The sequence below is a fragment of the Pogoniulus pusillus genome, chromosome 25, assembly GCF_015220805.1.
Source record: "Pogoniulus pusillus isolate bPogPus1 chromosome 25, bPogPus1.pri, whole genome shotgun sequence".
Classification (NCBI taxonomy): domain Eukaryota; kingdom Metazoa; phylum Chordata; class Aves; order Piciformes; family Lybiidae; genus Pogoniulus; species Pogoniulus pusillus.
In genome coordinates, this window is record NC_087288.1 from 2,433,367 (window position 1) to 2,456,377 (window position 23,011).

Here is a 23,011-nt window from a genome sequence, read left to right on the forward strand (position 1 = left end):
CTGGCCAATCAAGCTTGGTGTCATCTGCAAACTTACTAATGGAGGACTCAATCCCCTGGTCCAGATCATCAATGAGGATACTGAACAGGACTGGGCCCAGCCCTGATCCCCAGGGGACACCACCAGTGACAGCTGCCAACTGGATGCAGCACCATTCACCACCGCTCTCTGGGCCCAGCCCTGCAGGAGAGGCAACACACTCAGACCTGGCAGGCAACAGTTTGTTGCCACCGCTCATGGCTCCCTGTGAGCAACACAGGAACACTGCTGCACATCACTGCTGGTGGCCACCGCAGTTGTGCTTGCAGAAGGCGAAGCAGAAGCAGCCTCAACTCCCCCCGAGGGCACCGCGCAGAGAAAACTCTCCACATGTAAACACCGGGACAGCTCTGCTGGAAGCCGGTGAAGAGCACCACGCAACAGCCTTTTTCCCCATCCTCCAAGCACAACCTTTAGAGTCTGAGCGCAGCCCAGGCCAGCCCAGACCCTCAGGCTGCGGCAGCCTCAGGAGCAGCTCTTGCTCCGGGGGCCGCTGCCCGGCACAGCTCAGACCTCATAGCCCGAGGCGGAGCAGAACGCGGCCCCATTTCCACCGCCGATCCCCTCAGCGAGGCGTTTCGAGCGCTGATGTCAATGAGCACCTACGACCTCCCCTCCGCTGGGGTCCGGGCAGAGAGCTGAGGGAGCAGCAGCTCAGCACAGGCACCTACGACCTCCCCTCCGCTGGGGTCCGGGCAGAGAGCTGAGGGAGAAGCAGCTCAGCACAGGCACCTACGACCTCCCCTCCGCTAGGGTCCGGGCAGAGAGCTGAGGGAGCAGCAGCTCAGCACAGGCACCTACGACCTCCCCTCCGCTAGGGTCCGGGCAGAGAGCTGAGGGAGAAGCAGCTCAGCACAGGCACCTACGACCTCCCCTCCGCTAGGGTCCGGGCAGAGAGCTGAGGGGGAAGCAGCTCAGCACGGGCACCTACGACCTCCCCTCCGCTAGGGTCCGGGCAGAGAGCTGAGGGGGAAGCAGCTCAGCACGGGCTGCTCCCAGCCGCGAATGGATCCTCTCCGGGCTGCCTACCCTCTGCCCGCCCCCAGCACGGCCGCTCGGCCTCACCCGCCCGAGCCGAGAGGGGACAGCGCCGAGTCGGAGCCCACCTGCAGCTCCCCGTCCCCACAGCAACCCGCGGCAAGCGTCGTTCCGGCCACGCTCCGGGGCGGGACCGGCGGCAAGGGAGGCTGCACGGCGGCTGCGGACGGGCCAGCCTGTCCCGGGCAGGCTCAGTGCCCTGAGCAGACATGGCGCCGGGCGCCTGCTGTGAGCGCTGCCCTCAGTTAAGATGGTGCCCGCTGCCGTTCCCGCCGGCGCCTTCCCCGCGCCGGCACACCCCCGCGGCGCCGAGCGCAGCGCCTGAGGGAGCAGCGCCTGAGGGAGCAGCCCGGCTCGGGGCGCGGTGGCGGCGGAGCGCTGCTGCCGCCTGCCCCTTCTCGCTGTCCTTCTGCCTCAGCCACGGCCTGCAGGTGAGCAGTAAGTTCTCATGAAGGGCATCGCCTTCTCACCCACCACCGCCTGGTTCCCCCTCAGCTTCACCGGGGACATGGCACCTCTCCTTGCAGTCAGAGCCCAAGAACCAACCTTCCTCTCTGTTCTTCCCAGGCCTAAAGCTTGGGCTGCCACTTGGAAAGTTGAAAGAGGCTTTAGGCCTGCCTTGGGGCAGCTGTGGTGAGCTGCACAATGACCCCCAAAGACTCGTGGAGGGTTCTGGAGCAGATAATGTTTCTTGCAGGGCTGGGTACAGGGTGGAATCGCTGCACCCCTCCTGCACATCCCATGCTGGCACAAGGCACCACTCCTGTTACAAGAGCACACATCTCCATGACAGAAGGTAGGGTTGCTACAATTATTGCTTGGAGTTCATTGACACAGGTGTTTTCCCCTTCTCCACCCTGGTGGTCTTGGGTGCTCTTCTGGCATGAAGGTCAGCAGTTTTCCTCACAGGGTGTTTTCACCTTTGATCAGCAGGCCTCCCTTCACTGATGAAGTCAGGATCATAGAATCAAGCAGGTTGGCAGAGAGCTCCAAGCTCAGCCAGCCCAACCTAGCTCCCAGTCCTGACCAAGCAACCAGACCATGGCACTAAGTGCCCCAGCCAGGCTTGGCTTCAACACCTACAGCCACAGAGACTCCACCACCTCCCTGGGCAGCCCATTCCAGTGCAAATCACTCTCTCTGCCAACAACTTCCTCCTAACATCCAGCCTAGGCCTCCCCTGGCACAGCTTCAGGCTGTGTCCCCTTCTTCTGTTGCTGGTTGCATGTTATCAGCTGACTGCTACAAACAAACACTTCTACAAAGTTTGGTATTTTATGGTTTGCTACAGACATCCTCAAAAATATGCACCTGGTCTGTAAGGCTCTTTATCAGCACTCTGTGATCTTCCTGCTGTCAGTAGCGATGCTGTGACATACAGTCACAGAGACACTGCGGGAGGAAAAGGCCTCCAAGATTATCAAAGCCAACTTACCAAGGCTGGGGAGGGGCCTGGAGCACAGCCCTGTGAGGAGAGGCTGAGGGAGCTGGGGGTGTGCAGGCTGCAGCAGAGGAGGCTCAGGGCAGAGCTCATTGCTGTCTGCAGCTGCCTGCAGGGAGGCTGTAGCCAGGTGGGGTTGGGCTCTGCTGCCAGGCAGCCAGGGACAGAAGAAGGGGACACAGCCTGAAGCTGTGCCAGGGGAGGTCTAGGCTGGATGTTGTTAGGAAGTTGTTGTCAGAGAGAGTGATTGGCATTGGAATGGGCTGCCCAGGGAGGTGGTGGAGTCTATGTGGCTGGAGGTGTTGCAGCCAAGCCTGGCTGGGGCACTTAGTGCCATGGTCTGGTTGATTGGTCAGGGCTGGGTGCTAGGTTGGGCTGGGTGAGCTTGGAGGTCTCTTCTGCCCTGGTTGATTCTATGATTCTAAGAGAGCAATACATTTAATGCACAGGGCAGGTCTTATAGCCTACCACTGTCACCATCAGGTGTCCCTGCCTGCTATCAGGCTGCTGCAGACCAGATGAAGACAAGCTGATCCCAAATAAATTGCAGAGGCAAGAAATAAGCTTGCTATTTACTGTTAATGCTTACAAAAATAATAGGCTGATGGTGGAAGGAACAGTTGGTTGCTATGAAAAGAACTACTATAGAAGTTCTTCCTGAGAAGGAAAAGTATCTGTAGGGTACTTAAAAACAGAGGTATACAATTCCATTGTTGCTTTTAGAAGTGAGAATATAAACAAATGCTTCTCAAACTGTACACAAACTCTACCCAGCAAGCAGCTGGCATTCTTCCTTCACCGTTTTCTCCCCACCTCTGCTTTCTTCCCCATTTTGTGGTTCTAGGCTGGCCTGCAGGGAGACTGATGAGTGAAGCCTGTTGTGGCCATGCAAGCAGTCGAGGTGACATGGCTGTGCAAAAAGACTAATATTTATTGCAGTGTGCAGTCATAGAATGGTCTGGGTTGGAAGTTACCTCCAAAGGTCATCTAATCCAACATCCTCTGCAATCAGCAGGGATATCCTCAACTAGATCAGGTTGCCCAGAGCCCTGTTGAGCCTCACCTTGAATATTTCCAGGGATGGGGGCTTAACCACCTCACTGGGCAACCTGTTCCAGTGCTCCATTACCCTCATGGTGCAGAACCTGCTCCTAACATCCAATCTAAATCTGCTGTTCTCTAGTTTGAAGCCATTGCCCCTCATCCTGTCTCTGCAGGCCTTTCCAAACAGTCTCCCTGCAGCCTTCTTGTAGCACCCTTCAGGAACTGGCAGGCTGCTGGCAGGTCACCCTGGAGCCTTCTCTTCTCCGGGTTGAACACCCCCAGCTCTCTCAGCCTGTCCTTGTAGCAGAGGTACTCCAGCCCCCTGATCATTTTTGTGGCATTCCTCTGGATTCACCCCATCAGGTCCATGTCCTTCCAGTCACTCAATTTCGGATCTGTTTTCATCCTGAAGGTTGGTTTAAAATGGATTAGTGTAGTTTAATTAAAAGGAATTACTCTGGTTTTTCACTGTCACCTGTAGGATTAAGAGAAGACTTCAGATTTCATATGTGGATTAATTGTTTTTAGAGAATATTTATCTTGCTTTCAGAGATAATGTCAAAACAGGAAAGTGATACTAGGTAGCTTAAATGATTTAGAAGATTTGTTTCAATTGCTTGCACGGGCAGCTGAAAACTGAAATTAGGTGGTAAATTGGTAAATTGATGTTGAAATGCTTAGTATCAGTCTAGTGTTGCTAGAATTCAACAAACCAGGTGTGTCACTTGATAGAACTGGGCTGATCTGTGATTGAATCCCAATTCCTGGAGATGTTTAATAGAGGCAGAGATGTGGTACTGAGGGCCATGCTTAGCAGCACCCTTGGTAGAGTTGGAGAATGGTTGGACTGGATGATCTGGAGCACCTCTCCTATGAGGAGAGACTGAGGGAGTTGAGGCTGTTCAGTCTGGAGAGGAGAAGGCTCCCAGGTGACCTTCTTGTGGCCTTTCAGTGTCTGAAGGGGGCTACAAGAAAGCTGGGGAGATACTTTCTAGGCTGTCAGGTAGTGATAGGACTGGGGGGAATGGAACAAAGTTAGAAATAGGTAGATTCAGCCTGGATGTTAGGAAGAAGTTGTTCAGCATGAGGGTGGTGAGAGCCTGGAAGGGGTTGCCCAGGGAGGTGCTGGAAGCCTCCTTGCTGGAGGTGTTTTAAGGCCAGGCTGGATGAGGCTCTGGGCAGCCTGATCTAGTGTGAGGTGTCGCTGCCCACGGCAGGGGGTTGGAACTGGCTGATCATTGTGGTCCCTTCCAACCCTGACTGATTCTATGATTCTAATGGTTGGACTTGCTCTCTTCCAACTGAAAGGTATCCTTAATGAAGTAAGAGAGGATGGAGACCTGTAAGTTTTGTGCCCCATGCTTGACCTTGTTGCCACTGCAGCAATCAAAGTGCTTTGCTTGGGAGCGCAAAGGGGAAGAGGATGATTCTATGAGCTTAAAAATCTTTTCCAACCACAACAATTCTCTGATTCTCTATGCAGTGTTTCCTTTTCCTGTTGAGTAAATGTTTATGTAGCAACTTGTCTGCTGTCCACGAGCTGGTTTAAAGCCTTCAAAGGCTGATCTAGAACTGGGAGCAGTGTTCTGTGGCTTATTGCTGGGATCATAGGAGCACGCAGGGTTGATCAAGACTACAGCTGCTCAAACAAGTGTCATAAACAGGCAGAAACACAACCACTAATTCAAAAAGCCTGCAGACCTGGAGCTTGTCTCTGTTAGGAGGAGCTGTCACAGGGAGATGGCTGTGGCATTGGGATGCTCAGGTCACGCTCTGCACAAAGTTATGCATGTAGCATCAGGTAGTTCAGGTGCAGAATTCAATTAAGTCTGTAAATAACTTATGCCCATAATTTTATTGCAAAGAGCATGCTGCTGTGTAGAGAAGCTGGGTGGGGGGGGGAGGAAAACAAACCCAGATGAGTTTCTCTGAGAAGCAGTTTTATTTTTTTCTTTTAATGTAAATTGCAGAACTTCACAGAAGCACAGAATGTTAGGGGTTGGAAGGGACCTCCAAAGATCATCCAGTCCAACCCTCCTGCCAGAGCAGGGTCACCCAGGGCAGGTCACACAGGAATGCATCCAGGTGGGTTTTCAATGTCTCCAGAGAAGGAGACTCCACAGCCTCTCTGGACAGGCTGTCCAGAGAGATTGTGGAGTCTCCTTCTCTGGAAACTTTCAAGGCCTGTCTGGCTGTGTTGCTGTGTGACCTGAGCTAGATTGTATGGTCCTGCTCTGGCAGGGGGCTTGGACTGGATGATCTCTTTGGGTCCCTTCAAACCCCTGCAGTCCTGTGAGCCTGCAATCTTGTGATCCTGGGCAGCCTGCTCCTGGGCTCTAACCCCCTTGCAGTGAAATGTTTTCTCCTCTGTTCCCATGGAACCTCTTCTGCTGGAGCTTGCCCCCAGTGCCCCTTATCCTGTCCTTGGCCATCGCTGAGCAGAGCCTAGCTCTGTCCTCCTGCCACTGCCCTGCACATCTTTATCACAGCACTGAGGGCAGCCTTCAGGCTCCTCTGCTCCAAGCACCCAGCCCCAGCTCCCTCAGCCTGTGCTCACAGGAGATCTTCTACTGCTTGCAGCAGCTTTGTGCCTCTGTGCTGGACTCTTCCAAGCAGATCCCTTCTTGAACTGAGGAGCCCAGAACTTGTCACAATATTTCTAGATGTGGTCTCAACAGGGCAGAGTACAGTGGGATAGGAACTTAAACAAAATTTCAGCAAAGATGAACAATGAAAGCAGTAAGACAGAAAATGGTAGATGTTTTATTCACAACCATATAAATGTGATCAATTCAAATTCATTAATGAGTTCTGTGTTGAATAGTTTAGCTGGAAATAGTTCCTTGAGTGGAGAGGCTTTGACCACCAATGGCAGTGATGTTTTCTCCCTTTCTGACTAGAAGGAAGATTAAATTGGAGGTGGAGTCATGGATTTATAGAATGGTTTGTGCTGGAAGGGACCTTAAGGGTCATCTAGTTCTACCCCCCTGGCATTAGCAGGGTCACTCTCCACTAGACCACATTGCTTAAGGCCTCATCTTTGTACTTTGAGGGAAAGTTTTTAAGGCCAGGCTGGATGTGACTTTGGGCAACCTGATCTGGTGGAAAACGTCCCTGCCCATGGTAGGGGATTTGAAGTAGATGATCCTTGACATCCCTTCCAACCCTGACACTGCTGTGGTTCTGTTCTTTTAATTGTAGAATTCAAATGTCTTTCATGTAGCAGATTATCCCAATCAGGAAGTTAGCAACATTTTGCTGCTCCCAGTATTTTCTACACAGTGGGATGGTCCTACCAGAGAGGCAGTAGTGCTTTAACAGCAGTGGTGGGATTGTGAGCTCAAGACATGTGATTGGACTTGGTGATCTCAAAGGTCTCTTCCAATCTCAACACTTCTATGAAACCTCATGAAATTCAGCAAGGCCAAGTGTAAGGTCCTGCACCTGGGTTGACACAATCCCAAGCACAACTCCAGGCTGGGTGGCAAATGGCTGAGAGCAGCCCTGAGGAAAAGGACCTGAGGGTCTGGGGTGTTAAAAAGATCAACAGGAGCCTGCAGTGTGAGTGCAGCCCAGACAGCAACCCTGTGCTGGGCTGCAGCAAGAGCAGTGTGGCCAGCAGGGCAAGAGAGGGGATTCTACCCCTTGGCTCTGCTCTCCTCAGACCCCACCTGCAGTCCTGTGTGCAGTTCTGGAGCCCCCAACACAAGCAGGAGATGGAAGTGTTGGAGTGCGTCCAGAGAAGGCCACCAAGATTCCCAGAGGGCTGCAGCATCTCTGCTATGAGGACAGGCTGAGAGAGTTGGGGCTCTGCAGCCTGGAGAAGAGAAGACCTTGGAGTGGCCTTCCAGCCACATCTCAAGGGGGCTACAGGAGGGCCAGGGAGTGACTATTGACAAGGTCTTGTAATGACAGGACAAGGAGAAATGGGTTTGAAGTGGCAGAGGGGAGACTGAAACTGGATGTTAGGAAGAAGTTGTTTGCAGTGAGGGTGGTGAGACACTGGCACAGGTTGCCCAGGGAGGTTGTGGCTGCTCCCTCCCTGGAGGTGTTCAAGGTCAGGTTGGATAAGGTCTTGAGCAACCTGTTCTAGTGGGAGGTGTCCCTGCCTATGGCAGGAGGTTGCAGCTGGATGATCCTCGAGGTCCTTTCCAACCTAAACCATTCTATGATTCTATGAAACCTTTGTGCTGGGGGGAGAAGACAGAGCAGCCTATGATGTGGTACTGGTTGTGAGAAATACTGATCGATACCCGCCTGAACATGAGCCAGCAGTGTGCCCAGGTGGCCAAGAGAGCCAGTGGCATCCTGGCCTGCATCAGGAATGGTGTGGTCAGCAGGAGCAGGGAGGTCATTCTGCCCCTGTACTCTGCACTGGTTAGACCACACCTTGAGTGCTGTGTTCAGTTCTGGGCCCCCCAGTTTAGGAGGGACATTGAGATGCTTGAGTGTGTCCAGAGAAGGGCAATGAGGCTGGGGAGAGGCCTTGAGCACAAACCCTATGAGGAGAGGCTGAGGGAGCTGGGATTGGTTAGCCTGGAGAAGAGGAGTCTCAGGGGTGACCTTATTGCTGTCTACAACTACCTGAGGGGTGGTTGTGGCCAGGAGGAGGTTGCTCTCTTCTCTCAGGTGGCCAGCTCCAGAACGAGAGGACACAGCCTCAGGCTGCGCCAGGGGAGATTTAGGCTGGAGGTGAGGAGAAAGTTCTTCCCTGAGAGAGTCATTGGACACTGGAATGGGCTGCCCGGGGAGGTGGTGGAGTCGCCGTCCCTGGAGCTGTTCAAGGCAAGGTTGGATGTGGCACTTGGTGCCATGGTCTAGCCTTGGGCACTGTGGTAAAGGGTTGGACTTGATGATCTGTGAGGTCTCTTCCAACCTTGGTGATACTGTGATACTGTGATACTGTGATACTGTGAAATCCCAGTTCAGATGCTAGTTCTGAATCAAGTCCAGATTGGGTTTGACCACTTTTCAAAGATTGAAAATGGTCTTGGTGGTTCTCATCTGTGTGTCATGTCCATTTACTGGGAGTCTCTCAGTATTTATCAGCCCTGTGTTGTGCTGATGGTGCATTTGAGGTGTCTTAAGCACAAGGCAGTCAAACTGCAACATGGATGACTGGCAGTGACTAAAAATAGAACTTTCTGTTTTCCTTTTCTTCCTGTTGTTACAAGAGCCCTGAAACCACCTTGCATTTCTATCACTGCAGGTCTGAAAAAGCTTGTTCCTGTATCACCTCTGTGCTTTTGAAGTCCCTCACACACTGTGGAGTCTGTAAATGCCAGCCTGCTCCCTTCTAATCACTTTTACTTCACAGAAAGCAGATCAAGTTTGATGTTTTGAGATTATTTTTAATTCCCTCTTTATTCCAAGATTTGCCTTCTATCTGTAAAAGGCTTTCAGACAGTTTGGGCTAATTTGTATACTACATGTGTGCAGCATGTTGGAAAACCTTTCTGTTTGTCTGGCAGAAGCTTAAAGCTTCCCAGAAGCACAGTGGATGTCTGGATCCATTCTTTCAGAGAAGATTATTGAATCCTAGATCACAGAACCATAGAATCAAGGTTGGAAGAGACCTTTGAGAATATCAAGTCTGTTTGCTTACAATCCCACCACTACTGCCAAGTTTCTACCACTAAACCATGTCCCTGAGCACCACATCCATGTGTCTTTTAAACACCTCCAGGGATGGTGACTCCACCACCTCCCTGAGCAGCCTTTTCCAATGTTAGATGACCCTTTCTGTAAAGAAATTTGGCCTAATGTCCAACCTGAACCTCCCTTGGCACAATATGAGGTTATTTCCTCTTGTCCTGTCACTTGTTGCATGTCAGAGGATACCACCCCTCACCACTCTCCAAACTCCTTTGAGATATTTGGGGAGGGTGATGAGGTCTCCCAAATACCTCCTTTGAGGTATTTGTAGAGGATGTTGAGGTCTTCCAAATACCTCCTTTGAGATCTTTGTAGAGGGTGATGAAGTCTCCCACATACCTCCTTTGACGTGTTTGTAGAGGGTGTTGAGGTCTCCCAAATACCTCCTTTGAAGTATTTGGGGAGGATGTTGAAGTCTCCCAAATACCTCCTTTGAAGTATTTGGGGAGGATGTTGAAGTCTCCCAAATACCTCCTTTGAGGTATTTGGGGAGGATGATGAGGTCTCCCAAATACCTCCTTTGAGCTGTTTGTAGAGAGTGTTGAGGTCTCCCAAATACCTTCTTGGAGGTATTTATAGAGGGCGTAGAGGTCTCCCAACAATGGCACCCTTAGAGCTGGCAGGAATCAAACTTGTTCTGGTTCAACCCCACACCCCCTAGCCAAAATCACTTGCAAACTCCAGGGCCATCACAACAACTGCAAGCCCTTGAACCCTCAAGATTTAGGAAGCATTTCTCTTAGGTGCATCTCCTGCCTTTATGTTGCCTTTACACTTTGATTACATTAGGGAAAACACAGTTCTCTTGGCAGCAGCCAAGAAACGAGTTGGCTGGGGTTTTAAGAGTGCCTTTGACCAATAGCAACAGATAAAAACACCCCTAGAACCAATCTTACGTTATTGCACCAAAAAAGGGTGCAGTGCACATGCCTGGCATCTGTGACCTGTGTTTACCCAAGACAACGCAGGCTGCAAAGCAGGCTGTGATAGGCTGAGAGGCACCAAGGCTGTTGTCTGCTTTCCCATGCTGCTTCCACCTCGGAAGAAGGAGAGAGGTGTGTGTGTGAGGGGGGCAAGGTAGGTATTCAGGCAGGTGTTTAGGACATGGTTTGGATATGTAGTCTAGATATAATTTGGACCTTCCACCACAGGTTAACATTGTCAGAGGTTAGCAAATGCATCTCAGGGGGTTCATTGTCATTACCTGCAGCTGACCCTGTGGAGGTGCTTTAATTTTGCAGAAGGCTGGGCAGGGAAATCTCAAGTAGAAGTTTGCTGTGTTTAAGCATGCTCCACTTGCAGGTGTGCTAACATAGAGCAATTACTCTCTTCTCAGAAGGGTTGTAATGACCACGTGTGGCCCTTAGGAAATTACAGACATGAGAGTTTTTCTTGGGTCAAATGTTCAGCCTGGAGAAGAGAAGGCTTCAGGGAGACCTTATTGCTGCCTTACAATATGTGAAAGAAACCTACAGTAAGTCTGGAGAGGAACTTTTCATAAGAGTGTCTAGTGATAGGAAAAGGAGGAATGGTCTGAAGCTAAGAGAGAGTAGGTTTAGACTGGATTTTAGTACAGTACAAGAGTGGTGAGACTATGTAATAGATTACTCAGAGAAGTTGTGGATGGTGTTCAAGGCCAGGTAGGATGAGGACTTGAGCAACCTGGGCTAGTGGGAGGTGGCCCAACCCATGGCAGCGGGGTTGGAACTAGACGGTCTTTAAGGTCCCTTCCAACCTAAACCGTTCTATGAATCTCCAGGGTCCCTTCCAATCTAAGCCATTCTGATTTGCCATCTCTCTGCTCTAGCTTTTGCATTTTGAAAGACAGCATTTCAGTAACTTCTATTCCTATGGCACTGGAAGTTCCATTTTTTCCCCCCACTTCTAAATACATACAGGGTTGGTGGGCTTTTTTTTTGGTTATGATACTGCAGTTGACTGAAGTCTATAACTAGAAGAAATGCTTCAAATCAAGTTGAAAGGAGGACACTAAGCTTTCTGAAATGCTCTCTGATCGAATATGAGATGTGGGAGCATCCAACTTGTTTTAACAATGAAAGCTCTCTTCTTTCCTATGTAAAAATAGATCACAGTGCAGTGACCCCAGAGAGAGAGAGAAAGCTGGAAAAAAAAGATGTGTTTCTCTCTAAAATTCCTAACTACACCATGTCAAAGGATGACAAATTCGAATTGCACTGCTTCCTGTGGTCTTTGAGTTAGAGCAGGCTGTGTACCACACTGCTGTGACCTCTTCAAGACCTTGTAATTTAATTAGCAGATTTTCTTTTTCCCTATCCAGCCCATTTGAAGGGGGTTAACAAAGAGAGTAGATGCATAGTGCTGTGATAACACTGCATCTTCTCCTGGGATTAGTAACACTGCATCCACTTCTGGTCTAATAACACTGCATCCTCTTCTGGGTGAAAGCATTCTGAGAGAGTTGGGGTTGTTCAGTCTGGAGAAGAGAAGACTCCGAGGAGACCTTATTGTGGCCTTCCAGTATCTGAAATGGGCTACAAGAAAGCTGTGGAGGGACTTATTAGGATGTCAGGTAGTGATCGGACTGGGGGGAATGGAGCAAAACTAGAAGTGGGCAGATTCAGATTGGAAGTTAGGAAGAAGTTGTTCAGCATGAAGGTGGTGAGAGCCTGGAACAGGTTGCCCAGGGAGGTGGTGGAAGCCTCATTGCTGGAGGTGTTTAAAGCCAGGCTGGATGTGGCTCTGAGCAGCCTGATCTAGTGTGAGGTGTCCCTGCCCATGGCAGGGAGGTTGGAACTGGGTGATCCTTGAGTTTCCTTCCAGCCCTAAGAATTCTGTGATTCTATGATTCATGTATGAATTTCAGTCAGAAGGATATCCTAGAAACCTAGAATGGCTTAGGTTGGCAGAGACCTCAGAGTTCATCTACTCCAACCTCCCCACCATGAGCAGGGACACCTCTCAACTAGATTTGTCTGCTCAAGGCCTCATCCAACCTGACCTTGAACATCCCAAGGGAGGAGACATCCACAGCCTCCCTGGGCAGCCTATTCCAGAGTCTCACCACCCTCATACTGAAAAACCTCTTCCTAAGCTCCAGTCTAACTGTGATGTCCCTCAGCTTCAAACCTTGTCCTTGGTCTCACAGAGGTCAGTAAAGAATGTCCCAGCTAAAATCCTTCACAGGACACAACAAAATTGTCCAACATAATGAAGTTTATTGGGCTAGGTTGTACAAGCAGATGATGAGATTGGACATGTGTCTTAATGGGGGAGGTTACCTCCAATTAGAATTCTGGAGGCAGGTTGCATTTACAGTTACTAAGCTGTTGCTGAGTAACTACTTCCCAACACCAGTCTGGACAGCACAGAATTAGAGAATGTGAGGGGTTGGAAGGGATGTTGAAAGACCACCAAGTCCTAAACCAGTAAGCAGTATGAACCAGCTGGGATTAGAGACTACCCAAACTGGCTAGGAAAATGCCAAAAGAAGACTCCTCAGCCACAAATTTCACAGAATCACAGAACTTTAGAGGTTGGAAGGGATCTCCAGAGATAGTCCAGTCCAACCTCTCTGCCAAAGCAGGATCCCCTAGGGTGGTTTGCACAGGAATGCATCCAGGTGGGGTTTGAAAGTCTTCGGAGAAGGAGACTCCACAACCTCTCTGGGCAGCCTGCTCCAGGGCTCTGTCACCCTCACTCTAAAGAAGTTTCTCCTCATGTTGAGCTGAAACCTTCTCTGTTCCAATTTGTAGGCTTGGTGCTTGCTGGGTGCTGCACCTTGCTTGTCCAGCTGCACCTGCCTTTGTCAAGCTGTTCCTATTGGAATTAGTTAGCACAAAAAGCTGGCAGAGGAAGAGGGAATTGTTCACCTCAAGGTCAGAAAGGAGGCAGGCTGGTAGTGATTTAATGGTCTCATGGTCTGATAGTTCAGCACGGATATGTCTCTATGTTACCGTCAGTCGAAGTGTCTAAATTGGAAGGAAAAACTCTTTTCTCCCTGAAGAGCCTGGCAGGCACTTGCCATAGCTGGCAAAAAAAAAAAGTTAGGTGTCCTGGCTAAGCTGGGACTTCCTCTGCAAGCCGTGGGGAGAGGTATTTTGAGAGTGATTCATCCTGGTGTAAGATATGTGTCTGAAATAGATGGGATGAGTCATCCTCTGGAGGTACCTGCCACTCGGCTGGCGATAGAGGGAGACCTAGATGACTAACTTAGCCTAGATAGCTGCCTTCTGCACTGCTGAGTGATGGCAGAGAGAGCTCAGCACCAGGGGCTTGGAATGAGAAGAGGTTCAGGCATGCAGGCATGGTGAAAAAGTCGGGAAGACCACCAGTTGTGCTGAAAGAAGAAGGGAACCTGCACTGCTCTCCTGCTGTAGCTTTCATATAGATGGTGGTTTTAGCCAAACCAGAACATTTCTCTGTGACACATTACACAGAGATGTGAAGCCATGGCCTTGATAACCACTTTGCATCAGCTTCCACTGTTGAAATGGCTTTATATGGAAATTACTTTGTAACTGGACCTAGAGTCCATTGCTCTTGGTGTTTCTCTACTGAAAGATTGCTAGCATGTATTTACATAAGTACAGCATGGACTTTGAGGACCTGCAAGGTGCAGGGAGCATGTACATGACATCAGCTTCAGTGTCCACTGAGTACTGCTTCAGGCACACCTTTTGGCAGAACTTACAAGGATGAAGCTTTAAACTCATTAATTATTTTGTTCAAACTCCTCCCTTGGCCAGTTTGAAGACTGTGAGGTCCCAGTGAAGTATCCATCACATCTGGGTTTAGACACCAAATGAGGTTTCTTAAGAAGGAGTCCAGGCACCATCTGTAATCAGCAGGGAAGAGTTAGCACCTCCAGTGAACAATTCACACAGAATCACATGGTAGGGGTTGGAAGGGACCTCTGGAGATCGAGTCCAACCCTACTGCCAAGGCAGAATCACTTAAAGAAGGTCACACAGGAACATATCCAGGTGGGTTTTGAATGTATCCAGAGATGGAGACTCCACAGCCTTTCTGGGTAGCCTGTTACAGTGCTCTGGCATCCTTAAATTAAAGAAGTTCCTCCTCATGTTCAAGATGGAACTTCTTATGCTCAAATTTGTGCCCATTGCCCCATCCTGACTATCCCCATCCTTCTGACACCAGCCCTTTAAGTATTTATAAGCATTGATGAGATCCCCTCTCAGTTTTCTCTTGTCCAGGCTAAAAAAGCCCAAATTCTCTCAGTCCTTCCTCAGAAGAGACATGTTCTAGCCTCTTAATCATCTTTCTAGCCCTTTTCTGTACCCTCTCCAGCAGTTCCTTGTCCTTCTTGAAAGAGGGAGTACAGAACTGGACACAATATTCCAGATGTGGCCTCACCAAGGTAGAGCAGAGGGGGAATAGAAGTTTCCTTAACCTGCTAGCCACACTCTCCTGAATCCACCCCAGGATGCCATTGGCCTTCTTGGCCACCAGAGCACATTGCTGGCTCATGGACATCCTATTGTCCAGGAGGACTCCCAGGTCCTTTTCCCCAGAGCTGTTCTCCAGCAGATCAGCTCCCAACATGTACTGATACGCAGGGTTCATCCCTAGGAATTCAGAGCAGCTAAGGTAGGTAGGATCCTGTTCAATATCTTTATTAATGGTCTGGAGCAGAGGATCGAGTCCAGCACCAGTAAGTTTGCAGAGGACACCAAGCTAAGAGCAGGTGTGGAGCTGATGGAGGGTAGGAGAGCCCTGCAGAGGGACCTGGACAGGCTGGATGGGTGGGCAGAGGCCAAGGGGATGAGACTGAACAAGGCCAGGGGCAGGGTTCTACACTTTGGCCACAACAACCCCAAGCAGCACTACAGGCTGGGGCCAGAGTGGCTGAGAGCAGCCAGGCAGAGAGGGAGCTGGGGGTGCTGGTAGAGAGGAGCTGAAGCTGAGGCAGCAGTGCCCAGGTGGGCAGCAGAGCCAATGGCATCCTGGGCTGGCTCAGGAGCAGTGTGGGCAGCAGGACAAGGGAGGTTCTTCTGTCCCTGTGCTCAGCACTGCTCAGGCCACACCTGGAGTGCTGTGTCCAGTTCTGGGCTCCTGAATTGCAGAGAGATGTTGAGGTGCTGGAAGGTGTTTGGAGAAGGGCAGCAAGGCTGGGGAGGTGCCTGGAGCAGAGCCCTGTGAGGAGAGGCTGAGGGAGCTGGGGGTGTGCAGCCTGCAGCAGAGGAGGCTCAGGGCAGAGCTCATTGCTGTCTGCAGCTGCCTGCAGGGAGGTTGTAGCCAGGTGGTGTTAGTGTCTTCTGCCAGGCAAGCAGCAATAGAAGAAGCTAAACCATTCCTTGATTCTATATAGTAGATGCATTGACCAAAGACAAGAAACAACCTTGAGTCTGTTGGATAAGTTTGAATTCTACACTTTGCTAATTCTGGTTTTAAAGACAAAGGAAGGTAAAATTGCAAAGGACACAAGGGTGTATCCAGGGGAACCAGAACATCATTTATAGTCACTGGGGCTGTTGGATGAGGCTGGCTTGCTAGATACCTGATAACAAGGAAGACCAATCTGTCACTGTATGGTTCCATAAAGAAGATTTGTCTATAACAGGGAGTATTAAACAGGGCAATGGAAATGTCTTGAGCAGCTACTGAATTCATTTTCATTTTAAACACCGTCTTGCTTAAAGATAACACTCAGCTGGACAGCGTGGCGAGTTCTCTATCTGAGTGCATCTGCTCCAAAAGGGACTGGTTTGGAATATAAACCTGAGTGTGCTGACAGCTAACGTCTCCCTTACTTAGGGTAAAACTTTTGGAGTTGGGGAGGGGCCTGGAGCACAGCCCTGTGAGGAGAGGCTGAGGGAGCTGGGGGGGTGCAGCCTGCAGAAGACGAGGCTCAGGGCAGAGCTCATTGCTGTCTGCAGCTGCCTGCAGGGAGGCTGCAGCCAGGTGGGGTTGGGCTCTGCTGCCAGGCAAGCGGCAACAGAAAAAGGGGACACAGCCTCAAGCTGTGCCAGGGCAGGTCTAGGCTGGATGTGAGGAGGAAGTTGTTGTCAGAGAGAGTGATTGGCATTGGAATGGGCTGCCCAGGGAGGTGGTGGAGTCGCCATGCCTCGAGTGTTGAAGCCAAGCCTGGCTGGGGCACTTATTGCCATGGTCTGGTTGCTTGGCCAGGGCTGGGTGCTAGGTTGGACTGGATGATCTTGGAGGTGTCTTCCAACCTGCTTGATTCTATGATTCTGTAATTCCATGAAGTGATGCAAAATGCAGGTTGGACTCCATGGTGGACTCCTGAAACCATTACCTCATCCAAACTGCTCTTATGTAATAGAGAAATGTGATTGTTTCCCCAGAGGGTGATGAATGTGATTCATTACATTTGATCTTCCCCCCCACCACCAGAAGAACACTGCTGATGCTAGCTCAGAATACTTTGTGGCAAATCAAAAGGAGGTTGCTTAGTTTGGAGCATTTCTCTGACAGTTTGAAATCCCCAAGCTGCAGCTCAGAGCTCGGCAGCGAACGCTCTGCAGTAGTACCAAGAGAGCTGAAATAATCAACAATGGAAACCTTTTATCTCATGTCTGAAATCCATAGATAGAAAGAGACTGTGTCTAGATAAATATTGCTCTTGAATATTTCACGTTGTGCTGCTGCCACTTAGGGAGTTGAAAGTTCTTTCACCCAGGGTGGACAGAAGCCAAGCCATGGGATTAATGATAAATCATTTAACAGTCAATCCCTGCAAGTTCCTAAAGGCTGGACCCATGTTCTCAGAACACAGAAGGACTGCTAAAATTAGCTTGCCTTAACATGCCTGGGAACAACACATGAAGCTGCTGTTGCAGTTTCCCTGACATAGCTGATTGTGTTGCTCACACTTCACAACACTTAAAGGCCCCTTCTCACCCCCCTCTAATTTTTTCCTCATAGTACTGCTTCCAGATTAAAAATTCTGAACAATGTTGCTTGGTAAAGGGCTGCTGAACAACTATTGCTACAATAAACAGGCTTAGTTTGGGATTACTTCCTCTACAAAGGCTCTGCAGCAGTGCCATACTCCTTCTTGCTGAGAAACATCAAACCTTTCGGGTCTCCATGGTTATCTCACAGAATGAAAAGTAAAAGCATTCTGGGATGATTATATAAAAACTTGTAAAGGGTAAATGCAAACTAAAAACCAGGCTTTGGGGACTAGACAGCATGTTTTCAAAAGGCTGAGTCTGTGTGTGTGAGTGTGTCTGTGGTTGGAGACATGGAATCACAGAATCAGCCAGGTTGGAAAAGACCTCTGAGATCATCCATCACTCAGCCCTGGCCAATCAACCAGACCATGGCACTAAGTGCCTCATCCAGGCTTGGCTTCAACACCTCCAGGCACAGAGACTCCACCACCTCCCTGGGCAGCCCATTCCAGTGCCAATCACTCTCTCTGACAACAACTTCCTCCTAACATCCAGCCTAGACCTCCCCTGCCACAGCTTGAGACTCTGTGCCCTTGTTCTGCTGTTGATTGCCTTGCAGCAGAGCCCAACCCCACCTGGCTACAGCCTCCCTTCAGGTAGTTGTAGACAGCAATGAGGTCTGCCCCGAACCCATTCCAGTGCCAATCACACTCTCTCTGAACAACTTCCTACTAACACCCAGTCATGAAGAGAAGCCTTAAACCCTGCAGCAAGGGATGGACTTTGTGTTGAGGAAGATACATGACAAGCCTTAGTGATCCCTGCCATGTTCATGTAAGACCCCACCTGGAGTACCAGTTCTGGTGTCCCCCATCACAAGAAGGATAACAAAATGCTAGAGCAGATCCAGAGGAGTCCACAAAGACAATCAAAGGGCTGGAGAACCTCCCCTGTGGGGACAGGCTGAGAGAGTTGGGGCTGTTCAGCCTGGAGAAGAGAAGGCTTCAGGGAGACCTTAGAGGCCCAAGCCTTCCTGATCTAGGGTAGGGTGTCCCTGCCCATGGCAGAGTGGTGGGAACTAGATGATCCTTGTGGACCCTTCCAACCCTGACTAATTCTATGATTCTATGAAGGGGGCTGCAAGAAAGCCAGAAAGAGACTTTACAAAGGCTTATTGTTATTGTGGTAAGACAAGAGGGAACAGACTGAAGCTTGAGGAGGGCAGATTTAGACTGGAGGTGAGGAAGAAATACTTTCTAGTGAGGGTGGTGAGACAGGAACAGGTTGTTCAGGGAAGTTGTAGATATCCCTTTCTGGGAAGTGTTTAAAGCCAGGTTGGCTGAGGCCTTGAGCAACCTGGATTACTGGGAGGTATCCCTGCACATGGCAGGGGTGGGTTTGGAATGAGATGATCTTTAAGATCTCTTCCAACCCAACCCATTCTATGATTCCACGATGCTATGATTTATTTGTAGATCACCTTACCCATTTGATTGAAAGCCACAAGAGATGCTAATGAGCTGGACTGCATTTGGAAACTATACCAGTGGCTGAGTTCTTGAATGTAACCATCAGTAGAGAAGCAAATATTCACTAGTCCTGAAGCACCTGTACAGAAGAGCTTTAAGAGCACAGTTAAGGCTGGGCCTGCATATGGATGTGCATAGCATTAAAACTGGGGACGTGTGGATTTCTGCCATGTTCTGTAAATGGAAGATACATAAATTAGAACTGCTGACATCAATCCCTTCTCCACTGCTTTTCCATTTAGGAGGCAGTGTGCTTGGTGTGCCTGCTCTTTGTCTCCCAGAGATGGCCAACAGCAGCAGATCTCCTGCACACAGTGGCTTGCAGGTGTATGGAATCCAGAAGCTGTGCTTCTCTATATCGATTCCAGGTATGTGATGTTTGCAGACAATTCAAGGCTGGGAGGACTGAAATCTGCCCAGGAGAGGTTTGATATAGATGTGGAAGAATAGTCTGAGAAAAATCAGGATGCAGTTCATGGAGCAATTCAAGGTACTGCTCTCTGTAGATGGTGTTTCTTATCTGCAGCGTAGCATGAGGAATGGAGAGCGGTGCTGAGGTTAAGCGTGACTCAGTAGTGTTGTGTTGCTATAAAAAGGTGAACGTGCTGGGAAGACATGACAAGTATCAAATATTTAAAAGAAGAAAGCAGAAAGAGAAGAAGCTGTCCTGTGGGCTAATGGGAGTAGGAAAATGTGAAATGGGTTTAAATCATAGGCAAATTTTAGGCTCAACAGTACTGTTAAATTGTTTTCGCTAGGCTTAGCGAAAGCACTGGGGCTGTGGAGGCTTCTCTGCCTGCTTGTTTATGAGCTGGTCAGACAAATATCAGCCAGAGAGAATAGGAGCTGCCTTGGGACTGGATGTGTCTTTCAATTCCTACAGGCTCTGGACTCTATTATTATTCAATATGGTAATAAAACTTCCCAAGTAGTTTCATGCAAATATGCATAAAGATACAATTTAAAGGGAGCACAAAAGCCTTTAACACTGCATGAGGTATGCAATTTTCCTCCAACATAAAATCCACTGATGGTTTTGGTGAGGTAAATAGTCAGGCTTCTCATTTAGCTTTGATTTCATATTGTCATCTCAGTGTCACTCCTTCTGCATGATATCACATCCAGCCCACAGATCTCTCTATCAGAATAATACCTTCCCCACCTTCCTCCTCCTTGGCAGGTTGGGGCAACACAGAAAAGGAAACAGAAGCCACCAAGGACAACAAACTCAATTGAGGCTGCTGTAGAAAATGTAAAGCTTATGCTGTGGTGTATTAAATCAACACTATAAGTGAAGTGCTGAAAGTCATCGTCCTACCCTGCTTGGCATCACCTGGGCTGCTACAGGGCAACACACCATAGAAAGATGCATAGGGTCACAGAGTTGTTTTGGTTGGGAAAATTCTCTAAGATCATTGAGTCCAACCACTGACCTAACACCACTATGGCCATTAAAGGGTGGCCTGCACTTCCATGTCTAAATGTTACTTCAGCACCTCCAGGCATGGGGACTCCACCACCTCTCTGGGCATCCTGTGCCAAACCCTAACTGCTCTTGCAGCAAAGAAAATTTTCCTCATGTCCAACCTAGCCCTCCCCTGGCACAATTTCAGGCCACTTCCTCTTGTTCTGTCACCTGATACTAGGGAGAAGAGCCCACACCCACCTCACTCCCACCTCCTTTCAAGGAATTATAGAGAGCAGTGCGGTCTCCCCTCAGCCTCCTCTTCTCCACACTAACCACCCGCAGCTCCCTCAGCTGCTTCTCTGCAGCCCTGTTCTCTAGACCCTTCTCTAACTTTGTTACCCTTCTCTGGATCCTCTCCAGGACCTCAGTGTCTTTCTTGTAGTGAGGGCCCCAAAACTGAACCCAGTATAACAGGTGCAGCCTCACTGGTGCTGAATATGGGGGAACAGTCACTGCCCTCATCCTGCAGGCCACACTGTTCCTAATCCAGGCCAGGATGCTGTTGGCCTTCTTGGCTACCTGGGCACATTGCAGGCTCATGCCCAGAGAGCTGCCAACCAGGACTCCCAGGTCTTTTTCTGCCTGACAACGTTCCAGCCACTCTGTTCCACAAAGAGTTTAAGGTATCTAACATGTAAGAGAGAGCAGGATGCCTCTCAGAGGGCCACGAAGATGCTCAGAGGGCTGCAGCAGCTCTGCTATGAGGACAGGCTGAGAGAAAAGAAGGCTTTGAGGAGACCTTGGAATGGCCTTCCAGTATCTGAAGGGGACTACAAGAGGGCTGGGGAAGGACTATTGCCAAGGTCTTGTAATGACAGGACAAGGAGGAATGCGTTTGAACTGGCAGAGAGGAGACTGAAACTTGATGTTAGGAGGAAGTTGTTTGCAGTGAGGATGGTGAGACACTGGCACAGGTTGCCCAGGGAGGTTGAGGATGACAGAGTCACAGAACCTCCCTGGAGGTGTTCAAGACCAGGTTAGATGAGGCCTTGAGCGACCTGTTCTAGTGGGAGGTGTCCCTGCCTGTGGCAGGATTTGGAACTGGATGAGCTTTGAGGTCCTTTCCAACCTAAACCATTCTATGATTCTATAAATGCAGAGCTGAGAGAGCTGGGGGTGTGCAGCCTGCAGAAGAGGAGGCTCAGGGCAGAGCTCATTGCTGTCTACAACTACCTGAAGGGAGGCTGTAGCCAGGTGGGGTTGGGCTCTGCTGCCAGGCAATCAACAGCAACAGAAGAAGGGGACACAGTCTCAAGCTGTGCCAGGGCAGGTCTAGGCTGGATGTTGTTAGGAAGTTGTTGTCAGAGAGAGTGATTTGCATTGGAATGGGCTGCCCAGGGAGGTGTCCCTGCTGTCCCTGGAGGTGTTGCAGCCAAGCCTGGCTGGGGCACTTAGTGCCATGGTCTGGTTGCTTGGCTAGGGCTGGGTGCTAGGTTGGACTGGCTGAGCTTGGAGGTCTCTTCTAACCTGCTTGATTCTGCTTCTCCCTGTCCATGGCAGGGGAGTTGGAACTAGATGACCTTTAAGATCCTTTCAACCTAAACCAGTGCCTGTATCTCTGAAAACCACATGAGTTTTATTTCATAGCACTGGACCTTCAGTGAAGCTGGGCTGCATCTTGCTGGGTGCTACATAAGCACATAACTCTTCATTTATACTCAGAGTGCTTGAGTTTCCTCACTCCACTTTATCTGATGAAGAAAAACTGAGAGACCTGGGCCTGTTTAGTTTGGAGAAGAGAAGGCTGAGAGGGGATCTTGTGATATGTGAGAGGTGGGTGTCAAGAGGAAGGGGCCAGGCTCTTTTCACTGGCACCTGGTAATAGGACAAGGAGTAATGAGTATAGCTGGAACACAGGAGGTGCCACCTGAACATGGGGAGAAACTTCTTTACTGTGAGGGTGCTGGAGCCCTGGAACAGGCTGCCCAGAGAGGTTATGAAGCTGTTTAGTCTTGAGAAGGCTGAGAGTGGATCTTGTGATATCTGAGAGGTGGGTGTCAAGTGGATGGGGCCAAGCTCTTTTAAGTGGTGCCCATGAATAAGATAAGAAGCAACAGATACAAACTGGAACATAGAAGGTTTTACCTCAGCATGAGGAGAAACTTCTTTACAGTGAGGGTGCTGGAGCCCTGGAGCAGGCTGCCCAGAGAGGTTGTAGAGTCTCGTTCTCTGGAGACTTTCAAAGCCAACCTGGATGCATCCCTGTGTGACCTGCCCTGGGTGATTCCACTTTGGCATGGAGGTTGGACTGATGACCTCTGGAGGTCCCTCCCAACCCCTAACGTTCTATGGTTTTGTGATGCTGTTGTCACTTGCTAAAGTGAAAGACACTGAGAAATGACTGTTTCATGTTACACCCTGACATAAGTGTGTGGAGGAGACTGAGAGGTGACTTCATCAATGTTTATCAGTATGTGCAGGGTGAGTGCCAGGAGGCTGGAGCCAGGCTCTGCTGGGTGATGCCTGGTGACAGGACAGGGGGCACTGAGTGGAAGCTGAGGCATGGGAAGTTTCATTTAAACATGAGGAGGGATTTTTCCCCTGTGAGGGTGTCAGAACACTGGAACAGGCTGCCCAGAGGAGTTGTGAAGTCTCCCTCTCTGGGGATATTCAAGACCTGCCTGGATGTGTTGCTGTGTGATCTGCTCTAGGTGATCCTGCTCTGGCAGGAGGGTTGAACTGGATGAGCTTTGGAGATCTCTTCCAGCCCCTGACATTCTGTGATTCTATGATTCTGTAAAAGCAGAGGTATTGCACTGCAGAAGATGTCTCCACACCAAACAGAAGAGAACTGATGTCCTGTGATGGCTTTCAGGTGGAATGTTTTCTGATACCTCACACCACTTACACTCCCTTAATCCACTGGGCAGAGATCTTTCCAGGCTGAAATGACTCAGGGTTTTGCACAGCTATTCAGTGCAATCAAAGGACTTTTGAG

General features: G+C 49.8%; 1 protein-coding gene and 1 long non-coding RNA gene across 4 annotated transcripts in view; one reads left to right on the forward strand and one right to left on the reverse strand.

The window, feature by feature from the left end:
- ASRGL1 (asparaginase and isoaspartyl peptidase 1) overlaps positions 1-1,820 on the reverse strand; it is a 31,128-nt gene extending 29,308 nt beyond the window's left edge. For 2 of the 3 annotated variants that reach the window (XM_064164166.1, XM_064164164.1), the window contains exon 1: positions 1,146-1,340. The gene's annotated coding sequence lies outside the window, so the exon portion shown is untranslated. Of the gene's footprint in view, positions 1-1,145; positions 1,341-1,623 lie in introns of those variants that run through there. The other variant, XM_064164165.1, reaches the window with a different exon arrangement.
- On the forward strand, positions 1,183-19,915 carry LOC135186490 (uncharacterized). Its single transcript, XR_010306980.1, has 4 exons — positions 1,183-1,508; positions 1,775-1,873; positions 18,848-18,973; positions 19,786-19,915. It is a non-coding gene; the product is annotated as an uncharacterized LOC135186490 (long non-coding RNA).
- Positions 19,916-23,011: the final 3,096 nt, after the last annotated feature.